Source organism: Phacochoerus africanus, chromosome 5, assembly GCF_016906955.1.
Source record: "Phacochoerus africanus isolate WHEZ1 chromosome 5, ROS_Pafr_v1, whole genome shotgun sequence".
Lineage (NCBI taxonomy): Eukaryota > Metazoa > Chordata > Mammalia > Artiodactyla > Suidae > Phacochoerus > Phacochoerus africanus.
The window spans coordinates 43,821,891-43,835,828 of NC_062548.1; the positions used below are offsets into that span (position 1 = coordinate 43,821,891).

General features: G+C 44.4%; 1 protein-coding gene across 8 annotated transcripts in view; it reads right to left on the bottom strand.

Moving 5' to 3' along the window:
- ZNF75A (zinc finger protein 75a) overlaps positions 1-13,938 on the bottom strand; it is a 66,126-nt gene that overhangs the window by 9,803 nt on the left and 42,385 nt on the right. For all 8 annotated transcript variants that reach the window (XR_007134966.1, XR_007134963.1, XR_007134962.1 and 5 more), the window contains one exon: positions 11,364-11,452. The gene's annotated coding sequence lies outside the window, so the exon portion shown is untranslated. The remainder of the gene's footprint in view (positions 1-11,363; positions 11,453-13,938) is intronic.

Consider the following 13,938-nt stretch of genomic DNA (forward strand, 5'->3'; position numbering starts at 1 on the left):
AACATTTTTTCAGTCCCCACTCTGTGCATACCAGCAGTTTCAGCCCAGGAAGAAACCAGCCAACATGGAAAAAGGAAAGGGGATGCCTAGAGCGGGAAGGTGTTGCCCCCAGCTACTCAGAATATCCAGGAGGAAATACCACACCAGCTAGATTTTTGGCCTGATGTTGACAAACTCCCCAAGAGAAGATGATTCTAACCTCGGGTTTCAATTCAGTAACTGAACTGGTCCTCAGGGTGTTTTCCTCCTAGAGGACCTCTCCACGGGTTCCTAGTTCCCTTGTAATCTGGAATGTTAAATTGATCCGGCACTATCTGCATTTTTTTAATGCTTTTTTTTTTTTTTTTTTTTTAGGGACGCAGGGGCGGCATGTGCCGGTTCCCAGGCTAGGGGTCGAATTGGAGCTATAGCTGCTGGCCTCCACCACAGCCACAGCAACGTGGGATCCAAGCTGCATCTGCAACCTACACCATAGCTCACGGCAATGCAGGATCCTTAACCCACGGAGCGGGACCATGGATACTAGTCGGATTCGTTTTTGCTGTGCCACAACGGGAACTCCCACTATTTGCATTTTAAGAAGAGCCTGGATAGGACAATATTGAATTTAGAGGATGTGCCAGTTATGGTGCAATTTGGGAGCTGGAGTTTGTTTGGAAAGAGACAGATTTTTAGGAATCTCTCATAGTTCCCATCTTGGCTTCCCTATAAATTTTTGTTTTTAAGGCTGCACATGTGGTATATGGAAGTCCCCAGCCAGGGGTCAAACTGGACCTGCAGCTGCAGGCTACAGCCACAGCCACAGCCACAGCCATGCCAAATCCGAGTCACCACAGTGTGCAGCAACACCAGATCCTTAATCCACTGGGGAGGCCAGGGATGGAACCCACATCTTCACAGACCCTGTGTCAGGTTCTTAACCCACTGAGCCACAACAGGAACTACCCTGCTTGTAAATGTAGTTTGAACTTTCAGGATATTGAGAAAAGCAGCCAAGAGCTGCTTCTTAATGATGATCCCATAAGCTGCCACTGCCTGTGTCATCCCAGTTTTCTGCCCATTGCTCCCCTAAATTTTACCATTCTTAACTGGCCACTTGAGAATTAGCCAGAGCAAATTCGTAATTTGGAGTTGGCCTTCTCCCATCACAGAAATTGCTCCTGAGCTGTTGGCGCTCCCCACATGTGGCTGCAAGTTCAGAGTTCAAGCCCTGCCTTAATATTAACCTAAGAAATAAAAGGAACGGGAATCATATCCTAATTCCTGGTCCTGGCAGAGAAGTTTTTACATGTTTTATCTTTTGTCTTTTGTTGTTGTTGTTGTTGCTATTTCTTGGGCCGCTCCCGTGGCATATGGGGGTTCCCAGGCTAGGGGTTGAATCGGAGCTGTAGCCACCGGCCTACGCCAGAGCCACAGCAACTCGGGATCCGAGCCTCGTCTGCGACCTACACCACAGCTCACGGCAACGCCGGATCGTTAACCCACTGAGCAAGGGCAGGGACTGAACCCGCAACCTCATGGTTCCTAGTCGGATTCGTTAACCACTGCGCCACGACGAGAACCCCCTTGCTTGACATTTTAAAAGGGAGATGGAGGATGTACAGCTTTTCAGAGAACAGGAAGCAAGAGGAAACAGGTTCTATCTATGGAGAATGGCCAAGATGTTAGCTTGTTTAAGAAGTGATTAAAGAGAGGATTTTTTTTCCCTCTAGTCAATGTCTTTGCTGTATGACGGGATTTTAAAGATGCCTGTTTGCAGAGCAAGTGTTCTCTTTATCTCCGAAAAGCAAAAATGGCTTAAATTAAAAGCAAGGGAAATTGTGAGGGGACATTTTGAAGTTTCAGAATGATAAAACAGTGGTAAATTCTTTGGCAAGAGAAAAAGGGATTAAAGATTTGTGTTTAGAGATTTGCTTTGACCCTTTTCTGCTGGAGGATTCTATTTCTAGGACATGGAGGTGCACAGAAAAAGGTCTTTTTTTTTTTTTTTTTGGTCAAGTTAAGACTTTTCCAGCTTCTTTCCTGGACCATTCTAGAACTGCCTTCATTCAATCAAAATTCTTTCTTTCTTTTTTTGGTCTTTTTGTCTTTTGAGGGCCACACCCGCGGCATATGGAGGTTCCCAGGCTAGGGGTCCAATCAGAGCTGTAGCTGCCGGCCTACACCACAGCTGCAGCAACGCCAGATCCAAGCCGCGTGTGCAACCTACACCACAACTCATGGCAATACTGGATCCTTAACCCACTGAGTGAGGCCAGGGATTGAACCCGCAACCTCATGGTTCCTAGTCGGATTCACTTCTGCTGTGCCACAACGGGAACTCCATTTTTTTTCTTTTTTTTAGGGTTGCACCTGAGGCACATGGAAGTTCCAAGGCTAGGGGTTGAATCAGAGCTGCAGCTGCCGGCCTCCGCCATAGCCACAGCCACGTCAGATCTAAGCCGAGTTTGCGACCCACACCACAGCTCACAGAAACACCAGATCCTTAACCTACTGAGTGAGGCCAGGGATCGAACCCACATCCTCATGGATAGTAGTTGGGTTCTTAACCTGTTGAGCCACCATGGGAACTCATAAAAGTTCTAATTTGTAGTTTTACAATTCCCTTATACAGTTTAACTACTCTTCCTCCCTCTCTCTTCTCTTATTGAGAGAGGTCACAAATGTGTTTGGGACCCTAATACCATGTCAGGTCCAAACTTGCCCCAGCAGGAAGAATCCAACCCCCAGGCCCCGAAATGCCAGTTCACACTCTCCCCCTAGTCTCGCCAATCCCCTCGACTGCTCTTTGCTTGTCCAGCTTTTTTCCTCTTTCCTGGATCCTCTGGATTCTCCATTCATCAAAGAATACAGACTGTCCATGGAAATATACCTGTAGCTTCAAGATTCCACCTGAATCCGTCACTGTCACTGGTGTTTGATGGATCAAGTAGGTGAGAGCGTGGAATCAGGAAGGAGTCTGTGCTGTGCTGCTGCTGCCCGGCCCATGAGCTGGGAGCGCAGGTTTTTAACCCTGAGGCTGGCCCTGGCCCTCTGAGGAGGGGCGGCTCTGCCACCTGGAAGCCTGGCCCGCTGAGCCCGGGGGAGGCAGGGGAAGGATACCCTACAGGCAATTAGCACAAAGCACCCACATGGCCAGAACAAAGGAAACAAGGCTGTCCCTGAAGAGCTGGTTCTTTCACCTAAACGGCACCACCACAGATTAGTAACTGAAATAGCAATAGAATAACTACATTCCTTAAACAACTGCTAACCATATAAATTTATCCTTTCCAAGGTACTGTCACATGACCTAGCTTAGTCTTCAAATGTGTTTTCTGGCAGATGGAGGAGGTGATTTTTTTTTTTTTTTTTTTTTTTGCTTTTCAGGGCCACACCCACAGCATATGGAGGTTCCCAGGCTAGGGGTCCAATTAGAGCTACAGCTGCTGGCCACAGCCAGAGCCATAGCCACAGCCATGCCAGATCTGAGTCATGTCTGTGACCTACGCCACAGGTCATGGCAATGCCAGATCCTTAACCCACTGAGCGAGGCCAGGGATCGAACCCGCAACCTCATGGTTCCTAGTCAGATTCGTTTCTGGGGCACCACGAGGGGAACTGAGGAAGATCTTATTCCCGCTTGATAGATGAGCAAACCAAGTGTAAAGGAAGAAGAAAGTGACTTGTATATTATTAAACAGTGTTCAGTTTCTCACGTGGCATAAACAGACCATTATATTCCGGAGAATTTAGTTTTTTTGAGATACAGCTGATGTACATTATTATGTAAGTTTCAGGTGTACAACACAGTGATTCAGTATTTTTATAGATTATACTCCATTTGAAGTTATTATAAAATAATGGCTACATTTCCCGGTGCTGTGTAATAGATGCTTGCTGCTTATTTATATTACACGTTTTAGGATTATTTGTTCTAGCTTTGTGAACAATGTCATGGGTATTTTGACAGGGATGGCATCGAACATGCAGACTGCTTTGGGCATGGACGGCAATGCCATTTCTTCCCGTCCAAGAACACGGGAGGGCTTTCCATTTCAATGGCCCTCATCCGCATTTCAGTGTCAGAGTACAGGTCTCTCGCCTCCTTGCTTGAGTTTATTCCTAGGTCTTTGACTCCTTTTGATGAAGAAGTTAGTATTTTCGAAGTTGTTCTTGAGTCTTTTTGGTGGGGGACAGAGAAAAGGGGATTCCTACTGTCTGTGGCCTTCATACAAGACAATCGGAGGCTTGAATCTCAGACGTGCACACCCCTCTGTATGAAGAGGCATCACCCACAAACGATGCTGAAGAAACATGTAAAAGGTGACTGGCAACCTGACTAGGCCCTTAGATGTCAGGAAAGAGAAATCCCCCCCGAAACGGCTGACTTGGAAAGCACGTCATTCAAGGAATGGTCACTAGGGTAGACGGTCTGTCAGGTATTGTTGGGGTACAGGCGTGAGCAAAATGGATCTGGCCTCTGCCCAGGGGGGCTCCCTGCCCCGCGGCCCTGTCTCCAAGTCTCTTGTAACATAAGCACTGTGGGCTGGCTTGTGCCATGTCCCAGACGCTCTGCTTGGCAGGTTACATTACCACGACAACCACACCACTCTGTTAACAAGGGAGGAGCTAAGGCTCAGAGACAGTAGGTAACTGCGCTGGGCACACAGACTAGTTAGTAAATGGCAGAGCCCCTTAAACTATGTCTATCTGACCACTAGGTCCACAGTCCTGAAAAACTGGAGAATCTCAATGGCCATCAGCAGGGAATTCAGTAAATTATCCCCCTCTATGGAAAACTGTAGGAGTTCCCGTCGTGGCACAGTGGTTAACAAATCTGACTAGGAACCATGAGGTTGCGGGTTCGGTCCCTGCCCTTGCTCAGTGGGTTAACGATCCGGCGTTGCCGTGAGCTGTGGTGTAGGTCGCAGACGAGGCTCGGATCCCGCGTTGCTGTGGCTCTGGGGTAGGCCAGTGGCTACAGCTCCTACTTGACCCCTAGCCTGGGAACCTCCATATGCCGTGGGAACAGCCCAAAGAAATAGCAAAAAGACAAAAAAAAAAAAAAGAAAACTGTAAAAACGTGACTACAGCTCTCTGCAAGACTTCTCTTTTGGTAATTTCATTTCATTTTCCATGTTATTGCCAATCCCACTCTCATTCCACTCCACTCTTTCACAGGCACCTACTCTGTCTCATGTGTTTGACATGTATTCTGGTATATATTGATTCCTCATAAAATGTGATGTTTTGTGTGTAATCTTTGAAATTTGTTCAATGTCATTCTGCTTCTTACCTTTTAACTCCTTTTTCCCACATTATTACTTATGTTTTAAAAGATATATCCATGTTGTTATGTGCGCGTTTAGTTTAGTGTTTTAATGCTGAATATGCATGTATCATTTTTTATTTGTCCATTCCATTAGGCATGAAGATATAGCTTGCCTTAATTTCCCACAACCACGGACAATGCTACCATGAGCATTTGTGGACAGATCCCTTTCTGGACCTGCATGGGCCTCCATCACAGACAGACAGATAGACAGGCATCTCTGGACTGAGAGTGCTGGGGGATAGGTGTATAGATCCCACGAGCACTACCAGACTCTTCCAAAAGGCTGCCCAGTATACAACTCCCACCAGCTATAAATGAAGGGTCCAGATTCACCCAACCCCATCCTAGCCAACACTTACGACAATCATATTTCCTAATTTATTGATCTGATGAGCATAAAATGGTATCTCAGTTTGTGTTTCTCTGAATACTAGTGAGATTGAACTTTTTTTTTAATCGGCTTCACCCACAGCATATAGAAGTTCCCAGGCTAGAGGTCGAATCGGAGCTATAGCTGCTGGCCTACACACACCACAGCCACAGCCACGCCAGATCCGAGCCTCGTCTGCGACCCACACCACAGCTCACTGCAACACCAGATCCTTAACCCACTGAGCAAGGCTAGGGATCGAACCCTCAACCTCATGGTTCCTAGTCGGATTCGTTAACCACTGCGCCACGACGGGAACTCCTGTTATACTTTTTAAAAAACATTATAGTGATTCTAGCGGGTGAGATGCAGTATTTCACTGTGGTTTTGATTTATGTTTCCCCAGCGACTAACGGTGTTGAGCAACATTTCGTGTGCAATTGAACTGCTTTTTCACATTTCCTTTTTTTTTTTTTTTAGAGCCACAGTCTTGGCATATGGAAGTTCCCAGGCTAAGGGTCGAAACAGAGCTGCAGCTGCCGGCCTTCACCACAGCCACAGCTACGTGGGCTCTGAACCGCATCTGCGATCTACACCATGGCTCAAGGCAACGCTGGACCCTTAACCCACTGAGTGAGGCCAGGGATTGAATCCACATCCTCATGGTTCCTAGTCGGTTTGTTTCCGCTGCGCCACAGTGGGAACTCCTCTTTGTAGTAATATTTGGGAAATGTAAGTCCTCCAACTTTGTTCTTCTTTTTTTCAAGACTATTTGGGCTATTCCGGGTCCTTTGCAATTCCACATTAATTTTAGAATCAGCTTTTTCATTTCTGTAAAGGATCCATTTGGAATTACGGCAGGCATCCCACTGACTCTCCCTTTGGAGAGTACAGCCATCTTAACGATATCAAGTCTTCCAATCCATGCACGTGTGGTCTATTTATTCTGCTCTCCTTTGAATTCTATGAGCAATGCTCTATAGCTGTTTGTGTACAAATATTGCATCTTCCTGGCTAAATTCACTCTGAAATATTTCATTCTTTTTGGTAATATTGTAAATGAAATTGCTTTCTTAATTTCCTTTTCAGGTTATGCCTGGTTAACATAGCTGATTTTTGCATCATGGTCTTGCATCCTGAAACTTGACCAAATCTATCTACTTTAATACTTGAGTTTTTGTTGATTCTTTAGAATTTTCTATATATGAGCACCTCATCTGTGAATAGAGATATTTTTGCATCTTTCTTTCCACTTCATCTGTCTATTCCTATTTATTGCCTAACTGCTCTAGCTAGAATTTCCAGTAAAACGCTGACCTGAAGTGATCGAAGTAGGCATCCTCTCACCCTGTTCTTGATCTTAGGGGGAATGCTTTTAAAAATGCCCCTTATTGGAGTTCCCGTCGTGGCTCAGTGGTTAACGAATCCAACTAGGAACCATGAGGTTGTGGGTTCGATCCCTGGCCTCGCTCAGTGGGTTGAGGATCAAGTGTTGCCATGAGCTGTGGTGTAGGTTGCAGACGCGGCTTGGATCCCGCGTTGCTGTGGCTCTGGTGTTGGCCGGTGGCTACAGCTCCGATTAGACCCCTAGCCTAGGAACCTCTATATGACGTGGGAGTGGCCCTAGAAATGGCAAAAAAAAAAAAGAAAAAAAAGAAAAAATTAAAAAAATTAAAAAATAAAAATGCCCCTTATTATGTTGAGGAAGTTTCTTTCTACTCCAACTTGATGAATGATTTTAATGGAAAGGACGTCAGATTTTGTCAGAGGTTTTTCTGCATCAGTTGAGATGATCATACGGTTTGGGTCCTTCATTCTACTAATGTGCTATATATTACACCGATTTTCATATACTGAACCACTACCTTATTCCTGGGATAAAATCCGTGTGGTCATGAGGTATAATCATTAAAAAAAATTTTTTTTTTCTTTTTGGCCACATCCCCAGTATGTGGAAGTTCCCCGGCCAGGGACTGAACCCACAGAACAGGAGTGGCTGAAGCTGCTGCAGTGACAATGTGGATCCTTAACCCACTGAGCTACAGGAGAACTCTGTTTTAGTAAGGGGCTGAACTCAGTTCTCTGGTAATTTGTTGAGAATTTTTACATCTACATTCACAAGGGACACTGATCTAGAGTTGTCTTCTTTTGTCATGTCTTTGCTGGGCTTTGTTATCGGAGTAATCCTGACCTCATAGATTTTGAGTTCAGAAACATTTCTTCCTCTTCTATTTTTTTTTTTTTTTGTCTTTTAGCTATTTCTTGGGCCGCCCCCCGCTGCATATGGAGGTTCCCAGGCTAGGGGTCTAATCAGAACTGTAGCCACCGGCCTACCCCAGAGCCACAGCAACGCGGGATCTGAGCCACGTCTGCAACCTACACCACAGCTCACGGCAACGCCGGATTGTTGAACCCACTGAGCAAGGGCAGGGACCGAACCCGCAACCTCATGGTTCCTAGTCGGATTTGATAACCGCTGCGCCACGACGGGAACTCCCCTCTTCTATTTTTGGAAGAGTTTGAGAAGGTTTGGTATTATTTTTTCTTTAAATGTTTGGCAGAATTTACCAGTGAAGCCATTGGGTCCTGGTCTTTTGTTTCCTAGGAACTTTTTTATTGACCTTTTCACATATTTTAAGTCTATTCAGATATTTATTTCCGCTTGAGTAAGTTTTTGTAGTTTTGTGTTTCTAAGAGTTTTTCCATTTGATCTAGGTTACTAATTTGTTGGTGTACAGCTGTTCATGGTATTCTCTTATACATTCTCATTTCTATAAAATCACTAGGAATATCCTATCATTTCTTTTTTTCTTCTTAAAATTATTAACCTTTTTTTTCCTGCCCCACAGCATATGGAGTTCCCAGGCCAGGGATCAGAGCTGAGCTGCAGTTGTGACCTATGCTGCAGCTGTGGCAACACTGGATCCTTTAACCCACTGTCCTGAGCAGGAACTCGAGCCTGTGTTCTGGCGCTGCAGAGATGCTGCCCGGTCCTCGGTGCCACCACAGGAACTCCGTCACTTTCATGCCTTTCTTTTTTTTTTTTCTTTCATTTTTTAAAGTTTTATTGAAGTATAGGTGATTTACAAGGCTGTGATAATTTCTGCTACACAACAAAGTGATTCATTTATATATGTACACACATTCATTCTCTTTCAGATTATCCTCCCACGCAGGTGATCACACAATACTGGGAAGAGTTCCCTGTGTTATACAGCAAGTCCCTGCTAGACAATCATTCCATACACCTCCCTGTGCCCTCACTTTCATTTCTGATTTAAATCATTTGTGACTTCTCTAAATCCAGCCAAAATTTCTGAATTTTTTTGTGCATATTTTTTTTTTTTTAGGGCACATCTGGGGCTCATGGAGGTTCCCAGGCTAGGGGTCCAATCAGAACTGTTGCTGCCAGCCTACACCACAGCCACAACAACACCAGATCCAAGCTCTGCCTGCGACTTACACCACAGCTCACAGCAATGCTGGATCCCCAACCCACTGAGCAAGGCCAGGGATCGAACCTGCAACCCCATGGCTCCCAGTCAGATACGTTTCCGCTGCGACACGGACAGGAACTCCCTGAATGTTTTTTATCTTTTCAAAGAAGCAGCTTTGTTGTCAGTGGCTCTTTTTTCCCTATTATCTATTTCATTTAACTTCATTCTAACCTTAATTATTTCCATTTCTCAGCTGTCACTGGATTTAGTCTGCTCTTTCCTTAAAATGGAAAGTTAAGCTACCGCTTTGAGATTGTTCTTCTTTTAACATATAGGCATCTACAAGCTAAAATTTCCCTTTAAGTACTGCTTTGCTATATTCCTTAATTTTGTTTTTTTGGTTTTGTTTTTTTTAAAATAATGATTTTTATTTTTTCCATCATAGCTGGTTTACAGTGTTGTGTCAATTTTCTCCTGCACAGCAAGGTGACCCAGTCACACGTACACATATACATTCTTTTTCTCACATGATCAGGCTCCATCATAAGTGACTAGACATAGTTCCCAGTGCTACCCAGCAGGACATTCCTTAATTTTGGTGTGTTGTGTTTTTTCCTTCATCTCAAAGTATTTTGCAATTGCCCTTACAATGTCTTTGTCAACCTACTGCTCATTTAAAAGTGTGTTTGTGAATTTTCCAGTTTTCTTTTTGTTATTTATTTCTAGTTTCATTCCATGTGGTCAGAGAAGATACCTTGTATGACCTGAATCTTTTAAAATTTATGGATTTCCCGTTGTGGCACAGTGGAAACAAATCTGACTAGTAACCCTGAGGATGCACTTTCAATCCCTGGCCTCACTAAGTGGGTCGGGGATCTGGCTTTGCTGTTAGCTGCAGTGTAAGTCACAGATGGGGCTTGGATCCCACGTTACTGTTGTTATAGCTGCGGCAACACCAGGTCCTTAACCCAACTGTGCAAGGCCAGGGATCGAACCCGCTCTGTCACAGGGACAATGCCAGATTCTTAACACGCTGCAGCGCAGCAGGAACTCCCAATTTTTTTTTTTTTTTTTGCTTTTTAGGGCCACACCCGTGACATATGCAAGTTCCCAGGCTAGGGGTCGACTTAGAGCTACAGCCACGGCAACACGGGATCGGCGCCTCTTCTGGGATCTACAGCAATGCCCACTGAGTGAGGAAAGGGATGGAAGCTGCATCCTCATGAATCGTAGTTGGGTCCGTTAACTGCTGAGGACAAACAGAAGTCCTTTTCCTTATTTTTCAAAACTGTTAAGGCTCTTGTAGTCTTTTATCCTTCCAGGTTGAATTACATTGATCGATCAACTGGAGGAAAACCTCTGTCTTCACCATGTTGAGTCTTCCAATTTATGAACATGGTACGTCTTCCCATGTAGGACTTCTTTGACTTAAGTCATCTATAGTTTATTGCTCTTAGCATACATACCCTGTAAATGTTTTTTTAGATGTATAACTAAATATTTTTTGAAGATACTGTAAATTACATTGTTTCTATACAGTGTATAGAAATAGAATTTGTTTGTTGACTTTGTACCCTGTGATCTTATTAAATTTACTTATTCTGGAAATTTTGATAGGGTCTTAGGATTCTCTACATTGACAACCGGGTCATCTGTGAATAGTGACGGCTTTGCTTTTCCTTTCCAGTTGGAATGTTTCCTATTTCCTTTTCTTTCACTATTGCACTGGCTGAGCCCTCCAGTACAATGCTAAACATGGAGAGCAGGGATTGGTGTTCTTGCTTCATTCCTCATCTCAGAGGGAAGCTCAATTAACTATGATGTTACCTACAGGCATTTGGTTGGTTCGTTTTTGTTTTTAGGGCCATACCTGTGTCATGTGGACGATCTCAGGCCACAGCAAAACACAGGATCCAAGCTGAATCTGTGACCTGGGCCACAGCGTGCAGCAATGCTGGATACTTAACCCACTAAGCAAGGCCAGGCATTGAACCTCTGTCCTGGCAGACACTACACTGGAGTCTTAACCCAGAGCTACAAGGCAAACTCCTATCTATAGGTTTTAATAGATGCTCTTTTCTAGGTTGAAGAAGTTCCATTCTATCCCTAGTTTCCTGAGAGTTTCGGCTATAAATAAAGGATGTATTCTGTTTCCATCTGCACTATGCTGCTCACTTCCAGGTTTCTAGTTGTGCTGAGCCAAGAGAGAATATCAGAGAACATAAATTGTTTGACTCACCATTAGTCCCATGGTACTTTGAGTTCTGGTGCTCTCCTCCAGATCCCTGCTGTCATAGATCTACTCCATCCAGGTTTTAGAGTTGTTATCTACATGAGAGAAAAGGGGAAGCAGGCTTACTCCATCTTAACCAGAGCTGGAACGCCAATACTAAGTTTTTCTTGTACCTTTCTCATCTCTATACATTTTATTTCTTTTCCTCTATTACTGCTTCTCTACAATGATACCTAATCCCTGCCTCCACTGAAGTCTTCCTAAATTCCATTACCTCTTTCCAAAGACTTGACTTCATCTTTCTTCTACACCACACTCTTTTTCCCTGTCCCACCTGCTACTATTAGTTACCTGGAAGACTACTTGTCACTCTCTGCTTTTGCTGCTTCTTAGTTGATTTTTTTTTTTTTTGGTCTTTTTGCCTTTTCTAGAGCCACTCCCATGGCACATGTAGATTCCCAGGCTAGGGGCCTAATCGGAGCTGTAGCCACTAGCCTATGCCAGAGCCACAGCAACGCGGGATCCGAGCCGCGTCTGCAACCTACACCACAGCTCACAGCAACACCAGATCCTTAACCCACTGAGCAAGGCCAGGGATCGATCCCGCAACCTCATGGTTCCTAGTCGGATTTGTTAACCACTGCGCCACGATGGGAACTCCAAGCTGCATCTTAGTCGATTTTTAAACTGAGATATAAGATGCATATCATAAAATTCACCATTTTGAAGTGTTTAATTCAGTGGTTTTATTAGTATATTTACATTTCATCATCACCATTTCAGAACATTTTTCCTCTTCTGTGACTGTGGCATAAGTCAGCAGCTCTGACCCAACCCCTAGCCTGGGAACTTCCATATGCCACAGGCTATAAAGTAGGTCACAGATGGGGCTCAGATCCAACACTGCTGTGGCTGTGGTGTAAGGCCTCAGTTGCAGCTCCATTCAACCCTGAGCCTGGGAACTTCCATATGGCATAGGGGTGGCCATAAATAAAAAAGAGAGAGAGAGAGAGAGATAAATAAATATTGACACTCTTGTACTAATCTTTGAATGAATTCCAACTCAAGAAAGGCCTTCTCTCCCACGAGTCAAGGTTAATGGAAAGCGTGGGAGCTGCCTTTCCCTTCCCCGGAGGGCAGCCAGAACACGACAGTGGCTTCTCAAGGTGGCTCTGTAAGAGGACCCTCTTGGGCTTCTCCATGGCTGTTCATGTATGAGAACAACAGGCAACCCAAATGCCTCTTTAATCAGGGTGACCCAGCAGGGATATGAGATGCCTGTAGTGATCACCCGAGCAACTTATTAAAAAGTTGAAACTACACGATCGAGGGCTAACTTTTAACAAGCCCCAGAGTGATTCCCTCATTAAGAGTTCAGTGGTGACAGGTAATTGTTGGTTTCCTGGAAGCCACTAGACATTTTTCATTATCCCCTAAAGAAACCCTGAATTCATTAGCAGACTACCTCTACGCCCTGCAGCTTCCTGCCCTTGGAAAACACTCAGCACTTTCTACCTCTAGAGATTTTTCTATTCTGGATATTTCATACAGAATGTGTCTTAACTCCTCTCATGTAGCATGTTTTTAACATTCATCTATGTTATAGCATATATCAGATTTTTTTTTTCTTTTGTGGCTGCACCCATGGCATATGGAAGTTCCTAGGCCAGGGATGGAATCCGAGCCACAACCGTGACCTAAACAGCAGCAGCGGCAACGACAGATACTTAATACACTGCGCCAGGCTAGGGATCAAACCTGTGCCACCACAGAGACAATGCTGGACCATTAACCCACTTCAGCACAGTGAGAACTCCAGAATTTCATTTTTTAAAAACAAACTTTTAAAATGATAGTTAATTTATAACATTCTGTCGATTTCTGCTGTACAGCAAAGAGATCCAGTTATACATATTTATACACATTGTTTTTCTCTTATTATCTTCTACTGTGTTCTATCACCAATCATTGGGAGAATTTCATTTCATTTCATTGCAACTACTATTCTCTTTTTTTGGCTACACCTGTAGCATGCAGAAGTTCCTGGGCCAGGGACTGAACCTGCACAACAACAGTGACAATGCCAGATCCTTAACCAGCTGAGCCACCAGAGAACCCTACTAATCCTATTCCACTCTGTGGATATACCACTTCACTCATTTTCCAGCTGCTGGACATTTGGGTTATTGCTACTTTGAGGATATTACAAATAGTACTGCTGTATATAAGATTTTGTGGACACAAGTTTTCATTTCCCTTGAGTTTATATTTAGCAGTGGAACTGTTGGGTCAAACAGCTTTTTTTTTTTTTTTTTTTTTTTTTGCTTTTTAGGGCCACACTCATGGCATATGGAGATTCACAGGCTAGGGGTCCAGTCGGAGCTTCAGCTGCTGGCCTACACCACAGCTACAGCAACTCAGGATACGAGTGGTGTCTGTGACCTATACCACAACTCATGGCAACACCGGATCCTTAACCCACTGAGCGAGGCCAGGGATTGAACCTGCAACCTCATGGTTCCTAGTTGGATTTGGTTCCACTGCGCCACAACGGCAACTCCTCAAATAGCAATTCTATGTG